Below are 17,182 nucleotides of genomic sequence, written 5' to 3'. Positions count from 1 at the left end.
AACCATACACAGTGACAACAGACCTGCATTTGTGGTGGACATTATACAAACCCTGACCAGGTCCCTCAACATTACCTGGAAACTGCAACATGCATCTTAGCCCTCTGAGGGTACCAACCCCTAGAGCTAAAGGGTGATGCCTACTAAAAAAGATTTTTAGAAAAGGCATCAGAGGGGGGAATGTTGGGAAAATAAGTAAATTTATGCACCATAAGATGGCCTATGGTACTAACATAAGCTCTAGTTCCTAGCTTAGAGACTCCTCTTCCAGGTTCTTCTTCCTGCCCTGCTTGCCATGTGTGCCAAATTACTGCTAATGCGGAATGCGGAAGTAACAGACGATAAATTGTCCACCATGCTTGTGCTTGGGTCTCAGATCTCTGGAGAAGGATCTCCTCTGAGCCCTCCGATGTAAAGTAAAACTGATCCACCAAGATCTCCGAGTGCCGCTTGGTTTTTCCGCCAGCGATCCAGCCTGGTTCTGTAACACCATAACTTGGCTATTGTAAATAATGCTGCTTTAAACATTGGGGTGCATGCATCTCTTTGGATTACTATTTTTGTTTTCTTAGGGTAAATGCGTAGTAGTGCAATTGCTGGATCATAAGGTATTTCTAGTTTTAATTTTTTGAGGAACGTCCATACTGTTTTCCAGACTAGCTGCTCCAGTTTGCATTCCCACAAACGGTGCATAAGGGTTCATTTTCCTCCACATATTCGCCAATGCCTCTTGTTTCTCGTGGTTTTTATTTTTGCCATTCTGACAGGAGCGAGGTGATATCTCATTGTGGTTTTGATTTGCATTTCCCTGATGGTAAGTGATACAGAGCATCTTTTTGTGTGTCTGTTGCCATCTCTGTGTCTTCTTTGGAAAAATATGTTTATGTATTCTCATTTTTTTAACTGGATTATTTGTGTTTTTTTGGGTGTTGAGATTTATAAGCTTTTTATAGATTTTGGATACTAATCCTTTATCAGATATGTCATTTACAGATATTTTCTCCCATTCTGTAGGTTGCCTTTCAGTTTTGTTCATTGTTTCCTTTGCTGTGCAGAAGCTATTTATCTTGATGAAGTCCCAATGGTTTATTTTTACTTTTGTTTGCCTTGCCCCAGGGGAACTATGTAGAAAGAAGTTGCAACAGCCAATATCAAAGAAATTTTAAATGTGATTGTTTCCTTAATTTCTCTTTCTGCTGCTTCATTATTGGTATATAGGAATGCAATGCAATAGATTTCTGTACATTGATTTTTGTATCCTGTGAATTTACTGAATTCATTTATTAGTTCTGGTAGTTTTTTGGTGGAGTCTTTAGGTTTTTGTGAATATACTATTCTGTTATCTGTAATTATTGAAAGTTTTACTGCTTCCTATTGATTTGGAAGCCCTTTATTCCTTTTTGTTGTCTCCTGTGGCTAGGATTTCCAGTACTATGTTGAATAACAGTGGTGAGTGTGGACATCCTTGTCTTGTTCCTGACCTTAGTGGAACAGCTCTCAGTTTTCCCCCATTGAGGATGGAATTAGCTGTGGGTGTTTCATAAATGGCCTTTATTATGTTAAGATACGTACTCCCTAAACCTACTTTGTTGAAGGATTTTATAATGAATAGATGTTGTACTTTGTCAAATGAATTTTCTGCATGTATTGAAATGATCATTTGGTTCTTATCTTTTCTCTTATTGATGTGATGTTGCTGCAGGAGTTTTTACCTCAATACCAGGGATTTGTTGTCTTGCCACTTCAACGAATGAAGAGGTGGACACAAAATTAGCAGCAGGCATAGGTTTTTTTTTAAAAAATACTAGATCAGAAAGGAAGAATAGTAGAAAACTCTCTTTACAGAGGGGACATTCAAAAGTGAATGTCTGAGGACTACAGGCAAGGGTCTTTGTTTTGTAAGGTTCTGTTCAGCCCTCCCCTTACCCTTCCCCCTTGTTCCTTCTCAGGTTCTACCCTTATTGGCTTGATAGCTCTAGGTACTGGGTTATCCATTCCTGATTGGCTTGTTTTAATAGTATGATGGGTGGTCTATGGCCATACTTAGAGGTCTTTTGTTAAATTCCTGAGGGAAACCTGAGGGGGAGTAGATGGGGTCTGTTACATTCTTAAGAGGAACTTTAAGCCTGAGGGGTTTGCTGTGGTCAGACATTCCCAGCATTGTTTGAAAATGTGTTTTTTCCCACCCAGGGACCTCAGGTCCTAATCCTTTCCCTCCCTATTTTTTCCTATCATAATGTACCCTGTTGGTTGATTTACAAATAGTGAGCCATTCTTGCAAACCAGAAATAAATCCCACTTGATCTTTGTGAATGATTTTTTAATGTATTGTTGAATTCGTTTTCTAGTATTTTTTCTGGATTTTTGCATTTATGTTCATCAGAGATAATGGCCTGTAGTTCTCTCTCTGTTTTATTTTTTTTGTGGTATTTTTATCTTGTTTTGGTATTAGGGTATTTATTGCTGGCTTTATAGAATTAATTTGGAAATTTTCTTCTTCTCATTTTTTAGAATAGTTTTGGAAGTGTAGGCATTAACTTCTAAAACTAGTGTAGATATTAAGTGTTCTATAAATATTTGGTAGAGTTTGCCTGTGAAGCCATTTGGTTCTGGACTTGTGTTTGCTGGGAGTTTTTAATTACTGATTCAATTTTTCACTGGTAATTGGTCTGTTCAAATTTTCTATTTCTTCCTGGTTCATTTTTGGTAGTTTATATATTTCTAGGAATTTATCCATTTTTCCTAGGCTGTCCAGTTTGTTGCCATGTAGTTTTTAATGATATTTTTGTAGAGTTGTTTGTAATTCTGTGCTTTTGATTGCTATTTATCCTTTCTCATTTGTGATTTTATTTATTTGAGTCCTTTCTCTTTTTTCTTGAGAAGTCTGGCTTGAGGTTTATCAAATTTACTGATTTTTTTTTTTTCAAAGAACCAGCTCCTGGTTTCATTGAAATTTTCTATTTTTTTTAGTTTCTATACCATTTCTTTCTGCTCTAATCATGATTATTTCCTTCTGCTGGTTTTAGGTTTTGTTTGTTTTTCTTTTTCTAGCTCCTTTAGGTGTAAAGGTAGGTTGAGATTTTTCTTGCTTCTTGAGTTAGGCTTGTATTGCTATAAATTTCCTTCTTAGAACTGCTTTTGCTGCATCCCAAAAGTTTTGGACCATTGTGTTTTCATCTTCATTTGTTTCCATGTACATTTTAATTTCTTCTTTATTTACTGGTTGACCCATTCATTTTTAGTAGCATGTTATTTAACATCCATGTATTTGTGGTCTTTCCAGATTTTTTTCTTGTGGTTACCTTCTAGTTTTATGGCTTGTGATCAGAAAATGTTCATGGTATGACTTCCATCTTCTTGAATTTGTTGAGGCTTGTTTTATGGGCTAATATGTGATTTTTTCTGGAGAATGTTCCATGTGCAGTTGAAAAGAATGTGTATTTTGCTGCTTTAGGATGGAGTGTTGTGAATATATCTGTTAAATCCTTCTGGTGCATTGTATCATTCAAAGCCGTTGTTCCATTTTGATTTCATGTTTATATGATCTTTCCATTGATATAAGTGTGGTGTTAATGACCCCTACAATTATTATATTACTATTAATTAGTTCCTTTATGTTTGTAATTAACTGTTTTATGTATTTGGGTGCTTCTATTTTGGGTGCCTAAGTATCTACAATTGTTATGTCTTCTTGTTGGATTGTCCTTATTCTTATTGTATAGTGTCCTTCTTTGTCTCATTTTACAGTCTTTTTTAAAAGTCTATTTTGTCTGATGTAAGTATTGCTAGTCTGGCTTTTTTTTAACATCTTGTTTGCAAGATAGATGTTTTTCCATTCCCTCACTTGCAATCCTCAGGTGTCTTTAGGTCTAAAATGAATACCTTATAGTCAGTGTGTGTGTGTGTGTGTGTGTGTGTGTGTGTGTATGTGTGTGTGTGTGTGTGTGTGTGTATATATATATATATATATATATATATATATATATATATATATATTGGTTTTTTATCCATTCTGTTACCCTGTGTATTTTATTTGGGGTATTTTGCCGTTTACATTCAAAGTAATTATTGATACATATGTATGTAGTGTTATTTTATTACTTGTTTTGTGTTTCTGAATATTTTCTCTGATCCTTGTTTCTCTTTCTCTCTTTCATTATTTGGTGCTTTTTTTTTGTGATATAGTTGGATTTCTTTCTCTTTATTCTTAGTCTGTATTTTAGTGGTTCTTGATTTGTGGTTACCATTCAGTCTGTATATAACATTTTATGCATATAGCAGTCTATATTGAGTCATGGTTTTCTAGGTTTGAACCTATTCTTTACCACTCTCCTTATGTGTTTGGCATATGGTGTCATATTTTACATTCTTTAATTTTGTGAGTTCCTTGACTTATAGTTTACTGCTTTTGTTTTTCCTACTTTGATACTTTCATTTTTGGTCTTTTCATTTCCACTCAGAGAGTCCCCTTTAATATTTCTTTCAGGTCTGGTTTTAGTGGTCATGAACTCCTTTATTTTTTGCTTGTCTGGGAAACCTTATCTCTTTTTGTATTCTGAATTATAGATTTACTGAATAGAGTATTCTTGGTTGCAGATTTTTCCTTTTGAGGGCTTTGAATATATCATGCCACTCCTTTCTGGCCTGGAAAGTTTCTGCTGAAAAATTGGCTGGTCACCTTATGTTTCCATTTAATGTAACTGTCTTCTTTTGTCTTGATGCCTTTAATTTTTTTCTTTATTTCTGTATTTTGCCTTTTTAATTACCACCTATCTTTGTGTAGATATTCTTTTGTTCATTTTGTTTCTCTGTCCCACCTGGTTCTGGATATTGGTTTTCTTCCCCAGATTAGGGATGTGTTCAGCTATTATTTCTTCAAATAATTTTTTGCCCCCTTTTCTCTGTCTTCTTTTGGTACTCCTGTAATCGGATGTTATTACATGTGCTGGAGTCACTGAATTCCCTAAGTCTATTCTTATTTTGTCTAATTCTGTTTTCTCTCTTTTGTTCAGCTTGATTACTTTCCATTACTCTGTCTTCTCGATCATAATTCATTCCTCTGCTTCTTCCAGCAGCTGTTCATTCATCAAGCGTGTTTCTCTTTTCTTTTTTGAGCACTTTATATGTGCTGTTATTCCTTATTTTTGTATTAACAGTCTCAATCATATCTTTTCTCAAGTCCAGTGAATATCTTTATGATCATTACCTTTATTCTCTGTCAGGCATATCATATCTGTTTCCCTTAGATCTGTGGCCATGGTCTTACGTGTTCTTTCATTTAGGACAAATTCCCCTGGGGTTTGGTCTGGTATTCTGAGGGAGGAGGCTCACTGTGCTGGAACTGAGGCAAGCATGACTGGGAAGAGTGGTTCCACCAGAGCATAGTGGTGCAGGGTGTGATGTAAAACATTAGGTAGTGTCAGTACTGTGCTGGTGACTGCAGGTGGCCTTGTGCTTATGCTGAGTGGTGGGGGAGGAATGTGGTACCTGCCAGTTCCTTTGTGCCTGTTGGAATCTGTGAAAGCTGCCAATAACCTCCCCACTGTGTGCCACTTTAGGTCTTCAGATTGCTGTTTCTTTGTTGTGTGTTGAGGGGCTGTTTGCCCTGCCTTCTCTCCAAGAGCAGTGTTCCACATCTTTGCCAGAATTTGGAGTTGTCAGTGTTTTGAACTTTATTTTAGCTATTTTGATAGGTGTGTAGCGGTCTCACATTGTTGTTTTAACTTGTAATTCCTTAATGATATATGATGTTGAATGTTTTTTTCAAATGCTTATTTGCCATTTGTAGATCTTCTTTGGTGATCTGTCTGTTCAGATCTTTCACCCATTTTAAAATTGGTTTGTTTCTTATTGTTGAGCTTATGGGTTCTTTGTAAATTTTGGATATCTGTGTTTTATAAAATGTTCTCCTAGTCTGTGGGTTTTTTTTTCATTTTCCTAACAGTGTCTTCCACAGGGAAGGAGTTTTTAATTTTAATGAAGTCCAGCTTAACAGTTTTTTTCTTTCATGAATTGTGTTTTTGCTGTTATATCTAAAAAGTCATTGCCAAATCCAAGGCAACCTTGATTTTTTTTCTATCTCATCTAATACAAGTATTATAGTTTTGTGTTTTATATTCATGTCTGCAATCCATTTTGAGTTATTTTTTGCAAATGGTGTAAGGTCTTGGTCTAAATCCCCCCTTCCCCCCACCTTTTTTTTTGCATATGGATATCCAATTGTTACAGCCCCATTTTTTTTTAAAAGACTGTTATCTGTCTATTAAATTTCCCTTTATTCTTTGTCAAAGATCAGTTGACTATGTTTATGTGGATATATTTCTGGGTTCTCTGGTCTGTTTTATTGATATATTTATCCTTTTTCCATGGTGACAGTCTTGATAATTTAGTTCTGCAGTCAGTCTTAAGTTGGGGTGTCAATCATCTGACCTTATTGTTATGTTTAAATATTATGTTGGCTATCTGGGCCTTTGCTTTTTCATCTAACTGTTAGAATCACTTTGCATCGAATCTGTAGGTCAAGTGGGAAAAATTGGCATATAGACAATGTTGAGTCTTTCCATGCATGTACATATAATATCTCATTTATTTAGATTATTTATTTATTTTATTAGAATTTCATAATTTTGCTCATACAGATGTTGTACATATTTTGTTATATTTGTTCTTAAATATATTTGTTCTTAAATATTTTTTAGTGCTAATGTAAATATTTTAACTTTCAAATTCCAAATGTTTATTGATATATAAAAAGTGGTTGACTTTTGTAGATTAGCCTTTATCCTTCAGTCTTGCCATAATTGCTTATTAGTCTCAGGAGATTTTTGTTGATTATTTGGGATTTTCTACATAAATAGATAGATAGTATCTACATAGATAATGTAAGCTGTGTACAAAGATAATTTTATTTTTTCCTTCTCAATTTGTATACCTTTTATTTCCTTTGTCTTGTCTCATTGCATCATCTAGGACTTCCAGTTGAAAAGGAGTGGTGAGAGGAAACATCCTTGTCTTGTTCCTGATTCAGTGGGAAAGGTTCTACTTTCTTATCATTAAGTGTACTGTTAGCTGTAGGCTTTTCGTAGATGTTCTTTATCAAGCTGAAGATGTTCCCCTCTGTTTCTAGTTTGTTGAGTTTTTATCAAAAAGTGATGGATTTTGTCAAATGTTTTTTCTGCACCTATTGGTATGATGATATATTTTTTCTTTAGTCTATGGATGTTATGGATTACATTAATTGATTTTCAAATGTTGAACCAGCCTTGCATACCTAGAATAAATCTCACTTGATTGTAGTCTATCATTATTTTTTATACATTGTTGGTTTCAACTTGTTAATATTGTGTTGAGGATTTTTACATCTATGTTCATGAGAGATATTGGTCTGTAATTTTCCTTTTTTCTAATGCCAGTGTCTGATTTTGGTATTAAGGTTTGCTGGTCTCATAGAATGTGTTAGATAGTATTTTCCTTGCCTTTAAGTTTTAGAAGAGATCACAGAAAATTTGTGTAATTTATGTTTTTTAAAGTTTATTTATTTTGAGAGAGAGAGTACACGTGTGAGTGGGAGAGGCGCAGAGAGAGAGAGAGTGGAAGAGAGAGAATCCCAAGCATGCTCTGCGCTGTCATTGCAGGGCTTGAACCCACAAACTGGTTAGATCATGACCTGAACTGAAATCAAGAGTTGGATGCCTGATTGACTGGGCCACCCAGGCACCCCCACATAATTTCTTTATTAAATGTCTGTTAGAATTCACCAATATATCCATCTCAGTCTTGTACTTTTACCTTTGGAAGTTTATTATTTTTATTATTGTTATTATTTTTAGTGTTTATTGTTTTTAGTAATCTCTACACCCAACATGGGTCTCAAACCCATGACTACAAGATCAAGAGTTCCTCACACTTCGACTGAGCCAGCCAGGCACCCTGGAAGTTTATTATTTATTAATTCAATTTCTTTAATAGACATAGGCCTATTTACATTATCTGTTTCTCTCTGCATGAGTTTTGGCAAATTGTGTATTTCAAGGAATTGGTCCATTTCATTTAGGTCATCAAATTTGTTGGCATAGCATTGTTCATAATAATTCTTTATTATCTTTCTAACATGCATGGGATTATTATGGTGGTTCTTTCATTTCTGACATTACTAATTTGTGTCTTCTCTCCTTTTTTCCTCATTAAGTTGGCTAGAAATTAATACATTTTCTTAATCTTTTCAATGAATATGATTTTGGGTTTTTGATTTATCTGTTGAGTTCTTTTTTGAATTTCATTGATTTTCTTTTTTAACTCTAGTGAATCTTGTTCTTTTCCTTGTTTTCTAAAGGGAAGCTTAGATGATTGAATTTCAATCTTTCTTTTTTTTAAATATATACATTTAGGGTTATAAATTTCTTTCTGAGCACTACTTTGCTATATCCTACAATGTTTTGGTAAATTGTATTTTCATTTTAATTTAGTTCAAAATATTTTATTTTATTTTTAATTTTATTTACTTATTTTGAGAGAGAAAGAGAGAGAGAGAGAGAGAGAGAGAGGAGTAGAGGCAGAGAGAGGGGGAGAGAGAATACCAAGCAGGCTCCACACTGTCATCACGGAGCCCAACATGAGGCTCTGTCTTATGAACTGTCAGATCATGACCTGAGCCAAAATCAAGAGTCAGATGCTTAACCAACTGAGCCACCCAGGTGCCCCTAGTTCAAAATATTTTAAAATTTTTCATGAGACTTTTTCTTGCCTTGTGTGTTACTTAGAGGTTTTCGTTTAATCTCCACATATTTTTTTTTATCTTTCAGCTATCATTTATTTACAGTTTAATTCCATTGCAGCTTGAGAGCATAGTTTGTATAATTTCCATTTTTTTTATTTGTTAACGTGTATTATATGGCTCAAAATGTAGTATATTATGGTGAATATTCCTTGTGAGTTTGAGAATAATGTGTATCATGCTATTGTTGGATGAAATATTATATAAATCTCAATTGTTTGGTAGTGCTGTTCAGTTCAACTATGTTCTTACTGATTATTTGTTTGTTGGCTCTGTCAATTACTGATAAAGTAGTGTTGAAGTCTCCAATAGTAATTAATGGATTTGTCTATGCTTACATTTCTTAATTTTTTTAATGTTTATTTATTTTTGAGAGAGAGCTAGAGCACAAGCAGGGGAGGGGCAAAGAGAGAGGGACACACAGAAGCAGAAGCAGGCTCTGAGATCCAAGTTATCAGCACAGAGCCCAATGCAGGGCTTGAACTCATAAACCATGAGATCATGATCTGAGCCAAAGTCAGATGCTCAACCAACTGAGCCACCCAGGTGCCCCTGCTTGCAGTTCTTTTAGTTTTTGCCTCTCATATTTTCATGCCCTGTTGTTAGATGCATATACATTAAGGATTGTTATGTCTTCTTGGAGAGTTGACCTCTTTATCGTTACATAGTGCCCCTCTTTATCCCAAATAATTTCCCTTGCTTGGAAGTCAGCTTTGTCTAAAATTAATATAGTTAATCCAGCTTTCTATTGATTAGTGTTAGCATGGTATACTTTCCTCCACACTTTTAATTTTAATCTGTTGGTGTCTTTATATTTAAATTGGGTTTCTTGTAAACAATATGTGTTTGGGTCTTTTTTTATTATTATTATACTCTGACAGACTCCATCTTTCAACTGCTCTATTTAGATCACTGATATTCAGTGTGATTGTTGATATAGTTGGACTACTGTGTAATCATTGCCTTTGTTTTTTAGATTTATTTTTTGTATTGTACTTTTTCTGCCTTCTGTTGTATTAATTGAGCATTTTATATGATTCCATTTTCTCTCCTGACTTAGCCTCTCAATTATACTTATATTGAAACTTTATTTTCATGGTTTCCATAGAGATTATATATAGATACACACACACACACACACACACTTATGTATACACACACACACACACACACACACTTATATTTATAGTTTTTGAGAGAGTGCACTCACGCAAGCAGGGGACGGCAGAGAGAGAGGGAGGTGAGAATGTTAATCAGGCTCCATGCTCAGAGTGGAATCTGACATGGGGCTTGATCTCACAACTGTGAGATCATGACCAGAGCCAAAATCAAGAGTCGAACACTTAATCGACTTTGCCATCCAGGCACCCCTACAATATATATTTATAAATAAGAAGTCCACTTTCAAACACTATTATTTCATATACAATGCAAGCACTTATATAGTATAGTATTCCTAATTCCTTCCCTAGTCCCTTATAACATTGCTGTCATTCATTTCACTTAACTATACAGTATAACCACATAATACATAGTCTTGATTGTTATTTTGAGCAAACTCTTATGTTATATCAACTAAGAATAAGAAAGATCAAAGGTTTTATTTTAACATCATTTACTCCTTTAATGCTTTTCCTTTCTTTTTGTAGGTCCATGTTTCTGACCAATATTTTCTTTTTCTGAAAAACTTCCAACATTTATTCAAAAACAGGTCTATTCTGAAAATAATTCCCTCAATTTTTGTTTTTCTGAGAAAACCTATTCATCCTTTACTTTTGAAGTATAATTTTGCATTGCACATAATTCTAGGTTGATTTTTTTTCCCTCAGCATGATAAATACTTTACTCCACTTGTTTTCTGCCTGCATGGTTTCTAAAGAGAATTTGGGTATAATTCTTATCTTTCCTCCTCCATAAGTAAGGTGTTTTTTTTCCCCCTTCTGGCTTTGTTCTTTCTTTTCCCCCCTTTATTTTGATTTTCTGCAGTTAGAACATGATATTCTTAGGGGTAGGAATTTTTGGTATTTACCATGCTTGGTGTTCATTGCTTCCCCTTGACCTGTGGTTTTGGGTCTGATAATAATTTGGGGGAAATTCTTAAGTCATTTTTGCTTCTTCTGTTCCTTTATGTCATTTTTTTGTGGTAATTCCATTATCCATATGTCACACCATTTTTAATTGCCCTACAGTCTTTGGATATTCTGTTCCATCTTGCAAATTATTTTTTTGTCTTTGCATTTCAATTTTGTAAGTTTCTGCTGACTTATCTTCAAGTTCAGTGATCCTTCCTTGGCCTATTCCAGTCATTTTTATTCTTTATTTCTAGCATTTTTAAAATTCTTTTATGTAGTTTACATCTTTTTGTTTACATTATTCACCTGTTCTTGAATGTTGCTCACATTTTTCTTTAGAGCCCTTAGCACATTACTAATATTTTAATAAAATTCCTGATCTAAGAATTACAACATTTGTGCAATATCTGAGTCTAGTTATGAAGCTTACTGTGCCTATTGAAGCTGCATTTTTTGACTTTTAGTACATCTTGTAATTTTTTTTGTTTGTTTAGAGTAAGGCATGATGTACTAGATAAAAGGAGCTGTGGTAAATATACCTTTGGTGTGAGACCTTATGTTCATCTGACTAAGAGTTGGGTTGTATTACTATTTGCTTTTGCAGTAGGTGTCAGAAGCTAAAACCTCCTTTGGTTTCCTTGTTTTTGTCTACTTTTTTGTCTTTGGGTTTCCCTAGTGATACCTTCTTAAATAAGGTTTGTACTTATTTAAGTACTTTCAGTTACATTTTCCTGGTATCATATATAAGCCCTATTGGTGTTGTGCTAAGTTTTGGGGGGAGGGGAAGATGAGAAGCATTTAGTAGTCATATGTTTAGAATTTAGTGTTTTAGTGATCCTGTGCCCCTGGCCTGTGATCTTTGCAGGTGCTTCTCAGTTCTCTTACCTTAAGTTAGAGAGGGATGCTGGTGGGTCCTGGAGTTGGTAATTTTCTTTCCCCATATGGAAAAGTAGATGTCACTGGAGTTGAATAATTTCATTCCTTTATGTGAATGGCTAAAGTTTGTTGGAGTTGGGAATTTTCCTTTCTTTGGATTGGTTAGGCTTTGGTAAAACCCTAGTTGTTAGGCTCTGATAAAATACTTTCCTTTGACTTTAGGTCTTGTTAAGAGCACAGTGCTCTGGTTGTATCTGAAAATGGTTATTTTCTCCCTCCTCCTGATGGAAACATAAGGGAGCTTTCCTCTTATCTTCATTGTGAGAACCTGGTAAGGCTCCTGGTACTAAGACTCACAGAATTGTTGGGGGACTCCCTAAAACTGCCCCCCCAGAGCTTTTAAATCTCAAACTTGTCCAAACTGATTCCGCAGAAATTTATCAATTATAATTTTGTTTTCCTACTCTGGTACTGGCTCCAATGAGGGTTCGTACTCTTGAGCTTCTGCTATACCAAGGTGTGAATTTTTGTATTCATCTATCTCTCCAAATTTGGGGCCCCAGTTTGTCCTGTGACCTCAATTATCTGACGAATCTAAGAAGAAATATTGATTTTCAGTTTGTTCACCTTTTTTGTTGCGAAAATTGTAGTGATGTCTTCCACGCTCCTTACATACCTGACTGGAAACCAGGAAGTTCTTTCAAACTTTTTATAGCGTGAACCACTCATTTTAAGAGAGTTAAGATGATTTACCTCATGTAACCCAAGTAGTTTGTAAATTATAAACACTTATTATATACCAGTCACTGTTACAAGTACTTTAGAAAACCTGTAAGGTTACTGTGATAATATGATGCTCATTTTACAGAAGAGGAAAGTGAAGAACAGAGAAGTTAAGTAAGTCGCTTAAGGCCAGAAAGATATTACTTTTCAGAGTAGAGATTTGAACTTAGACAATCAGGGTCTTCTCTTCTAGCTGATTCCTAGAAAGTGATGTGTATTAATACTGAATGTAGAATAGGTGTTGAATATTCCATTTTGGGGGCCTGTCTGTACTATGCCCCAGGAAGGTCATGTTTCAGAGGAATTTCCTTTTTGATCATCTCTATTGTTTTCCTTCTGTGATCTCTTGTGTTTCCTCACAAAAATAGAAACTACTTATTTCCCCTTCCAGTCACTGTTCTATAAAAGCCATAGGTCCTATGAGTATGAGATGCCTGGAAGCTTATATTTATTGTAAAGCATCTACAATTCCATATGTACCCCAAACATTATCTATAGAATAATAGCGTGAACACTATTTTTAAAGTTTGAATAAATAATAAATAACAGTGTACTTGCATTTTCTTACTTGGTGGATATTATAAATTACAGCTACAATCACATGAGAGGGTCCAAAATTTGGGGGGGGGTGCATCAAAAAATTTTTATAGTTGAAGGGGTAACCATTGGTAAGGAGAGACAATGAGTATGAATGAAATAATAGAACAGAGATAAGTAGAAAACAAAACCTTTGGTTACAAAGGGAAACCCTAGCCTCATTGGCTCTTCTTCTGTAAAATGAGAAAATGTTTTCCAAACTGTCAAGGGCTGCCATTTTTGGAGAATAGAAAAAGAAGACATGTGAAGTGGTACCAAGAGTATTAACCTAGGGGTTTTTGGCATTTGTATTCTTGAATTGGAATCACATTCCCACTGTTTAATAGTTGTATGATTTTGGACAAGTTACTCAATCTCTCTGGCTCTAAATTTCTTTATCTGAAAATGTATTTGTTAATATACAAAGTAAATCACAAAATACATAAGACAATAAATAAGGTGGCTAGGAACTCAGGTTTTGCTAGCATGAAGTCAGATGGACTGGAATTCAAATCTTGGCTCTGTCACTTACTTTGACCTTGAGGAAGTTACTTAATCTTTCTGAGCTTCATTTTCTTAACTGGAACTAATAGTGGTTCCTATTACAATGCGGTTAGGAAGAGTAGACTAGAGAATGCTTTTAAGCCATTTATCTTAGTGATTGATACATTCTAGTGTATTTAGTCTTGATATTTCTTATATTAACATGGATAGAACTTGCCTAACATGTACTTGTAATTCAGTAAATATTTAAAGTTGAGAAGAGATGGTTATTTGTTTTATTTGTAGACAGATGATTTATTTCTAAACTTATATATCTTAATTATGACCTCCTTTGACTCTGGACTACCTCTAGCATGGGTTTTAGACTCCTTTTTCTTTTAACTGTGGATTAAGATTTTTCTGGTGGAAAGCACCACTTGTTTTCACCAGACTCTCCCTAAAGCAGATCCTTTGTTTGGACCCTAGAAGAGATATTTTTTCCCTTCAACTGGTATCCTTGCCAAGAAAGATGGCTGTTTGAGTAAGCCTCCTGAGAGAAGTAGTTCTTAACCTTCATTGTACATTGAAATCAGGAAGGGAATTTAAATAAAAGCCTGGGATATGGAACTAGAAATACTGATTTAATTGATCAGGGATGCAGCCTGGGCACTGGAAAATTTAAAACTCCCAAGTTATTCTAATGTGTATCCAGGGTTGAGAAAACTGCTCTAATGCATCCCTTGTCAGAACCTTCATTGACTCCACTATGCACTCAATAAATATAGACATCTGAGCCTGGTGTTCAAACACCTTCATGAACAGGCCTGTCCTAGTCAGCTTTTCTGAGTGTTATGTTTCCATTACTTTCCAATGTGAAGCTGCTCTTGTTAATCTAGATCTATTACTCTTTGAAAGTGTACTTTCTTACATCAATTCTTTGGCCAATATATATTTTTGGTGGGTATACCCTCCCCATTTTTTAGCTGCTGAAATTATACAGATCTTTAAAGCCCCAATGAAAAGCCACCTCAAAGAAGCCTCGTGTGATCTACCCGGTGGAAACAATTCCTGTTTGCACTTCTCTGCTTGCACTTTTGCAGCCTGCATTTGTACTTCCATATACTGCCTTGTATTTGGACTAAGTTTAATAAAACTTTACTATAATAATATACAATAGAATAAAATGCAGTTTATGATAGTTTATTTTATAAGGCTTAGAGAGAAAAGAATAATTCATATTTTAGTTATAACAGGTCCATATGAGTGGGCACTATTATATTCTAGGTACTGTATGAAGTATTTTTTATAATATTAATTTAATCCTCAAAATGATTTTATGAGGTAGATAAAAATTATCCTCATTCTGTAGATGAGTAAACTGAGGCAAAGAAAAATTAAAGAGTTTGCTTTGAAGTAAAAAGCCTGTAATGGGTAGAGCTGGAACCCAGGCAGGCTATTTCTAGAGTGTGTGCTCTTTTCTTCTTTTTTAATTTTTTATACATGTATTCATTTTTGAGAGACCGCACAAGCAGGGGAGGGGAAGAGACAGAGGGAGACACAGAATCCGAAGCAGGCTCCAGGCTCCGAGCTATTAGCTCAGAGCCGGACTCGGCCTGAAGTCACAAACTGCAAGGTCATGACCTGAGCCAAAGTCGGAAGCACAACCTACTGAGCCACCCAGGCGCCCCCAGAGTTTGTGCTCTTAAGCACTACGTTTTACTACCTTTCTAAAGAGAGCCTAAAGATGGTGTAAGGGAAGTCCACTAAGTGACAACTGAGTGGTGGAGTGGGATTTGTTCCCAGGCAGTCCTGCATATTGTTATGTCTAGAACTACCCTGTGTACTATGGTAGGCACTAACTGCATGTGGCTATTGAGCAGTTGAAATGTGGCTAGTCTGAATTGAGATGTACTATAAGTGTAAAAGATATACTGGATTTCAAAGACTTAATATGATAAAATAGAATATCTCATTTTTACATCTGTAGGTACAGAATATCATGTTTTATATTGATTGCATGTTGAAATTATAACATTTTGTGTAAATTGAGTGAAATAAAATCACTAAAATTAATTAATTTCTTTTTACCTTTTTAATGTGATTACTAGAAAATTTAAAATTACATACATGGCTTGCATTTGTGGCATATATCATTTGTTATTGGTCAGCACTGATATAGAAAGTATTTTTGGGGCACCTGGGTGGCTCAGTCGGTTGGGCATCCGACTTTGGCTCAGGTCATGATCTCGCGGTTCGTGAGTTCGAGCCCCGCGTCGGGCTCTGTGCTGACAGCTCAGGGCCTAGAGCCTGCTTCAGATTCTGTGTCTCCCTCTCTCTGACCCTCCCCCGTTCATGCTCTGTCTCTCTCTGTCTCAAAAATAAATAAATGTTAAAAAAAATATTTTAAAAAAGAAAGTATTTTCATGGAAGAGTTCATTTTAATCCTTATGACAGAATCATAAAGCAACAAAAGAGATATTTTTATCCTCTTTTTAAATTTTTTAAAGGTGAGGAAATTGAGGCTTATAAAGATTTATTAATTGACTAAGGTTACACATTTGGAAGATGCTGGTGATGGAACTTAAATGAAGTCATATTTCCAGTCCTGTATACTAAATGCTGTTTGAATTCTATTTTATGTCATATTTTTTCATTATGCAACTCTTTTTTGCTTTGTTTTTTCAAGTTTATTATTATTATTATTATTATTATTATTAAGAGAGAGAACATGAGCAGGGGAGAGGCAGAGAGAGAGAGAGAGAGAGAGAGAGAGAGAAAGTCCCAAGCAGGCTCTGCACTATAAGCATGGAGACTGACAAGGGGCTCGAACCCACGAAATGTGAGATCATGACCTGAGCCAAAATCAAGAGTCGATCTCTTTGGGTGCCTGTGTGGCTCAGTCGGTTAAGCGTCCGACTTCGGCTGAGGTCATGATCTCACACTCCATGAGTTCAAGCCCCGTGTCAGGCTGTACTGACAGCTCAGAGCCTGGAGCGTGCTTCAGATTCTGTGTCTCCCTCTCTCTCTGACCCTCCCCCATTCATGCTCTGTCTCTCTCTTTCTAAAAAATAAATAAACAATAAAAATAATTTTATTAAAAAAATTTTTTTTAATGTTTTTATTTATTTTTGCGACAGAGAGAGACAGAACATGAGCAGGGGAGGGCCAGAGAGAGAGGGAGACACAGAATCGGAAGCAGGCTCCAGGCTCTGAGCTGTCAGCACAGAGCCCGATGCGGGGCTCGAACCCACAGACTGTGAGATCATGACCTGAGCCGAAGTCGGACGCTTAACCGATGAGCCACCCAGGCACCCCACAATAAAAATAATTTTAAAGAGTCTGAACAAATTGCTGTTGTATTTGGTAGGCAAAGATGTTTTAACCTGCAGTATTAGGCTTTCTTGTATCTCCACCATCTTATCAAACCAGATTTTAATTGAGAATGAGTTTTTCATGTACATTTTTTTACTTGTGTCCAACAATGCAACATGCTCTGTTATAAAGTTGCATCCAGATCTCTGCTGTATGAACTTTATTTATTCCAGTGATGAGAACTCATGTCTGAGCCTTAGATTGCTCATTTGTAATATAGGATATCAACTTCCACATAGTATTATTA

At 35.4% G+C, this 17,182-nt stretch overlaps 1 protein-coding gene across 7 annotated transcripts in view; it reads left to right on the top strand.

Annotated features, from left to right (window-relative positions):
• Positions 1-17,182, top strand: part of OPHN1 (oligophrenin 1) — a 573,279-nt gene that overhangs the window by 95,423 nt on the left and 460,674 nt on the right. The gene's annotated exons all lie outside the window — the stretch shown is intronic.

Source organism: Acinonyx jubatus, chromosome X (genome assembly GCF_027475565.1).
Source record: "Acinonyx jubatus isolate Ajub_Pintada_27869175 chromosome X, VMU_Ajub_asm_v1.0, whole genome shotgun sequence".
Classification (NCBI taxonomy): Eukaryota; Metazoa; Chordata; class Mammalia; order Carnivora; family Felidae; genus Acinonyx; species Acinonyx jubatus.
Note: the sequence above shows the minus strand (reverse complement) of the source record. Positions and strands in the feature narration are given on the sequence as shown.